Genomic DNA, 6,000 nt, shown 5'->3' with positions numbered 1-6,000 from the left:
TACAAGATCAGTGCAATATGATGCAGGATGACCTTTTCACGATAACCCATGACTACAATTATAAACACAGAACAAAAACATCTGCGACGCGCACCTAGTTACATTTCTCAAGTAAAATTGAGGGTGGGGAAATCTGAAATATCTGAAAGGCAAGACAATTTTATGACAGAGTCACGAAATTCTGCAACAGCAACATCCACAATATGACCTGCGTATAAAAATGTATCAATACCACTACCCACATGTTTCCCCAGCAGAAGAACATGATTATGGAAGTGCCATTTTCTGCAAGAAAAGGCTTGCGCACATCACTGCGTAAAATACTGTATTGATATGATGTACATTGCATTCCCAACTCATCACAACCACGCGCTCTTCAGCCGAACCATACATACACCAGCAAGGACACTTCCGTTGAGAGATAATATTGCTCCACGCCTCTAGACAGCTGTTTCGCTCCCTGTCGGAGCTCATCAGTAGAGGATGATAATGATGATAATGGAGAAATGATCAGTCTTATACACCAGAAATGGTGCAAGTGCGCGCTTTCCACATATATCAATGGCATATGCAAGCTGCTAAAATGGTAAAGTGTGAGAACAGCGATAAATAATCATAGGCCGCGCTCATTGGTGGAGAAACACACCACACAGGCGACGAAAATCTTACGCGGAATACTGATGCCAATGGAAAGTACATGTTACCATTTTAGCAGCTTGCATATGCCATTGATATTATGTGGAAAGCGTGCACTTGCACCATTTCTGGTGTATAAGACTGATCATTTCTCCATTATCATCATTATCATCCTCTACTGATGAGCTCCGACAGGGAGCGAAACAGCTGTCTAGAGGCGTGGAGCAATATTATCTCTCAACGGAAGTGTCCTTGCTGGTGTATGTATGGTTCGGCTGAAGAGCGCGTGGTTGTGATGAGTTGGGAATGCAATGAATTGAAAATATGGCCGAAAGCTCTGTCGCAATATTTAGTTTTGATATGATGTAGATGGCATTATTATTATTACTTCATATTGTAAGGAACAAAAATTGGAGGCGTATACAATTTCGAAAGGAAACGTGACAGCACCAACGCAATCCACACAGTCAAGTAAGCCAATTTGGTAACCGAACGTTTTCGCTCCCTTCTCATCATGGGTAAGTACAGGGAATAATGAAAAATGTCAAAAAACAGCAATTTATAGAGCTACAGCAAAAGCAAAGATCGAGAACCTCACGCTGAACGTGTGGAAAAATTTAAATTCAGCAGAACAGGTCAAACACAGGGTGAAGGTGAAGAAATGACTAAAACATAATGAAAACATCAGTGAGGAGAAGCACTCCTAACACTTTCACGAGGATTAGCGCCAAACAACTGCAGTGACAAAACATTTTCCTTCTGAACACATAGTTCAGGGTACAACTTACGGATATACCCCTGTGTTTGACCTGTTCTGCTGATCTTAATTTTTTCCACACGTATAGCGTGTGGTTCTCGATCTTTGCTTTTGCTGTAGCTCTATAAATTGCTGTTTTTTAACATTTCTTCATTTTTCCCTGTACTTACCCATGATGAGAAGGGAGCGAAAACGTTCGGTTATCAAATTGGCTTACTTGACTGTGTGGATTGTGTCGGTGCTGTCACCTTTTCTTTCGAAAATATTATTATTAATATTACGACGAAAGAAATTAGAAGAAAAGATGTGAGAGTGTTCTGAGGTGTGAGCTACTACAAAAGGTGAGTGAAATGAAGGCGTGGAAGCAGGTGAACGTGATAGAGTGATAACCTATAAGTAGTTTGTTTCTCCGTATAGCCTCTATTGTGAGACGATTTTCCCTGATGATAGTCTCAAGAAAATCGATTAGGAACAACCATTTTAGATACATGTATTCTCATTCATCATTTTGTAATGTCCGCTTCACTTATACTATTAATCGCATTAATAATAATATTATTAATATTCGCTAGCTACAAGCGAGGGTCCCTGGTTCGAGTCCTGGTGGTGACAGTCAATTTTTTCTTCAGACTTTTCCCGTTTGTCTCTTTCCCTCAAACTAGTGAAGATTATTAATAATATTATTATTAATAATTCGACGAGGAGACAATAATTTTAATATGGCAATAAGTAGGACGAGCTGAAGCGACATGTGGACTACTTTATTAACAATGTAAGCGATGGAGACGATGCAAGAAACAATCTAAAGGGTAAATAAAATACATGTAAGAAGAAAAAGGGCAATGGAAAAAATGATGATTCGAACAAGTTTTCGTACAACACTCTTCAGGAATCACCGTTGTACTAAAGAACAAAATGAGAACAAAGGAAATAATATAGCAATCAAAAATCCATAAACCTACATGCCCTGTTAGACCAATAGTATCCATGACCGCCTCCCCTCAATACTCTATCTCGAAATGGCTGTGCATCTACCTACAGCCTGTTCAAGATTACTATTGCAAACGCACTGTGAAGGATAGCTTCGACTTTGTTGCGAGGCTTCGTGATAGTCCGGTCCCTCTCAATGCACACATGTGTTCCTTCGATGTTGTAAGTCTCTTTACGAATGTTCCTATTGATGAGACTGTTGACATCTGTATGGATGTATTGTACCGTAACGATGATGTTGATACTCCATGGGTATCGGAAGCGGCGTTTCGTCATTATTTTGATGCTGTCAGTTACAACTGGTGTCGAATTTTCATTCAACGATGTGATGTACAAGCAAGTGGATGGTGTGGCGATGGGATCTCCTCTTGGTCCCGTCCTCGCCAATATATTCGTTGGTTATTGTGAGTGCAAGATTGATGAGTCGCTTTGGCCCGCGTTCTACGTGCGTTTTGTTAACGATTCGTTCACGCATTTTGACAGTGTTGAGAGCAGTGAATTTGTTTCTCGATGTGCTCAACAGCCTACATCCTTCCCTCCGCTTTACTTGTGAGCACGAGCAGTCTAGTAAGTTGTCATTTCTAGACGTGCTTGTAGAGAAGACTGGCTGTGAAATGTTGACTTCTGTGTATCGTAAGCCTACGTTCACTGGTCAGTACATTGCCTTCGATTCATATTGTTCGTCTCAATACAAGGTCAACTTAGTTCGTAACCTCGTGGACCGTGCGCAACGTATTTGTTCGCCCAGTAAGCTGCAGGCCGAGCTCGATTTTCTTCGATCTGTTTTCTTGAAGAATGGCTATCCGGAATTCTTGTTGCGTAAGTTTCTGTCCATAGAGCAGAAACCGAAATCGGTGCTGATTGGTCCACCTCGCTGTCCCGTCTATCTATGTTTGCCATGGAAGGGGCAGGAATCGATCAAAGTGTGTCGCGAAGTCAAGTCTATCGTCCGTCGTACTTATTATGCAGTACATTTTGTGCCAGTCTTCACAACAATGCGTGCGTTCACGGTGCGGAAGGACGTCCTACCAACCCTCCACCTCAGTCATGTTATCTACAACTTCGAATGCCGACATTGTGCTAGTCGGTATGTTGGTAGGACTGTTCAGCACCTGAACGCACGTATCAAACAACACACTCCACTTCACATCCTTCCACCCAGTGCGCAATCTGAGAGGCCCAAACGCGGGAGGCCTAGGAAAAACCCATCACCTACACGGCAGGATAGTTCCCTGCCGCTGTCTGCCGCTCCCCCTCTGACATCTGTGTTGGACGGGCTTGAGCTTGGCAGCTCTTTGGAGGTGCGTGCGGAACCGCCACTGGTGCAGCCCTCGGGTGTGCCTAAGTCTGTGCCTCTGGGTGCTTTGCATGGGGCTGTGCCTCGAGTGGTGACAGCACCTCTGCCTCCCCCTGACCCTCCTCCTTCGAGGTATGTGTTGGTGGAGAGCACCCGCGGCGGTCGATTTGTCCCACCGGAACTAGAGCTGGATTCAACAAAAAGACCAACAAACATGGCTGCAACAACAACACCAGCTTCACATCCAACAACAACACCAGGTTCACATTCAACAACAACAACAACAACTAATCCACAAAACAAAGCAGCAAATGACAGACCACGGAGATCTACAGCAGATTACAACCGGACCTATGAATTCACGGTAAAAATACAAAGGAAACAATCGGAAAGGACGACGACTGACATGAAGGCAACGGCATTCACGGTTGGCGTGGGTGGTGAAGGTGAGACGCAGGACGATGCAAGTGAGGAGGAGAGTCGAACCGCTGTGGATGACGGAGCAGGTTCTGATTCGGACAGTGAGGGAGAAGGTGAGCTGAGTGAGGGTGAGAGTGAGTGTCAGGGTGTGCGCGTGAGTCGAGATTGTGTGCGTCCGTCTCGTAATAAGTCTTCAGTATACAATCATTTGGTTTCTAGTACTGACTGTTGTCGTACTTATTCTGATTCCTGTTTTTCTGTTTTGTGCCGTGCTCGTCATGGTTATCTTTTGCAGTTACAAGTTTTGGAAGCTGTTTGTCAGCGCATTCATAAGCCGAATTTGTGTGTCCAGAAAGATAGTGTTATTACCCTAAAATTGTTCAAATAATGTTCTTTTGTGTAGTGTGGCAACGTTGTTGCCACTTGTGCCTAAATGTGTTTTGTCACCTTCTTGTTTATTATTGTTATTATTATCATTCGTTCTCACTTTTTTGTTTTTGTTGCTGATACACACTTGTCACGCTTAGTTCTTACTGGTATACCCTTGTGTTCTACACACTTTTGTGAGAAATCGCACCTCGATATTCCAGTGCTGTCATTGTATCGTGTCACCCTACCTTGATTGCTATATTATTTCCTTTGTTCTCATTTTGTTCTTTAGTACAACGGTGATTCCTGAAGAGTGTTGTACGAAAACTTGTTCGAATCATCTTTTTTTCCATTGCCCTTTTTCTTCTTACATGTATTTTATTTACCCTTTAGATTGTTTCTTGCATCGTCTCCATCGCTTACATTGTTAATAAAGTAGTCCACATGTCGCTTCAGCTCGTCCTACTTATTGCCATATTAAAATTATTATTAATGCGATTAATAGTATAAGTGAAGCGAACATTACAAAATGATGAATGAGAATACATGTATCTAAAATGGTTGTTCCTAATCGATTTTCTTGAGACTATCATCCGGGAAAATCGTCTCACAATAGAGGCTATACGGAGAAACAAACTACTTATAGGTTATCACTCTATCACATTCACCTGCTTCCACGCCTTCATTTCACTCACCTTTTGTAGTAGCTCACACCTCAGAACACTCTCACATCTTTTCTTCTAATTTCTTTCGTCTTCTCTCCCACTTTAGTTTTTTTTTCACACCTCACCTTGTATACTTCCCACTATCCGATAACCTATAAGTAGTTTGTTTCTCCGTATAGCCTCTATTGTGAGACGCTTTTCCCTGATGATAGTCTCAAGAAAATCGATTAGGAACAACCATTTCAGATACATGTATTCTCATTCATCATTTTGTAATGTCCGCTTCACTTATACTATTAATCGCATTAATAAAGTTATTGTCTCCTCGTCGCCTTTTCAATATTATTATTAAATTTTGAATAGCTCAGTCCCATCGCGTGCATCATTTTGGGCATTCGATTGGTGACATGAAAAACAAAAGAAGTTATAGCAATTAAAACTGCTTTATGGCAGCTTTCTAAAATAAGTTATTGTGCTTTAGTCCTGGGTCCTTTATAATTTGCTACCAGACTGCCTTGGACTCCGTCTAAAAAGTAAGAAATTAACGAAATGTGATTGCCGAAAATTAAAATTTCACACAAAACCTCCCAATAATCACACACAGAATGAAAAGCGGGAAGACCTTTTCCCCTCGTGATCCTCTTTCCCATGCATGCATGTTGGTGCACTACAAGTACAAGAGAAAACAAGTGTTGAAGGCATTATTAAATTTTATTTTGATTATCAAATGTTGCGATTATTGTGAGGTTTTGTGTGAAATTTTAATTTTCGGCAATCACATTTCTGTAATTTTTTACTTTTTAGACGGAGTGCAAGGCAGTTTCGTAGCAATGTATAAAGGACCCAGGACTAAAACACAATCACTT

The sequence above is a fragment of the Sycon ciliatum genome, chromosome 10, assembly GCF_964019385.1.
Source record: "Sycon ciliatum chromosome 10, ocSycCili1.1, whole genome shotgun sequence".
Taxonomy (NCBI): Eukaryota; Metazoa; Porifera; class Calcarea; order Leucosolenida; family Sycettidae; genus Sycon; species Sycon ciliatum.
This window is presented reverse-complemented; position numbering follows the sequence as displayed.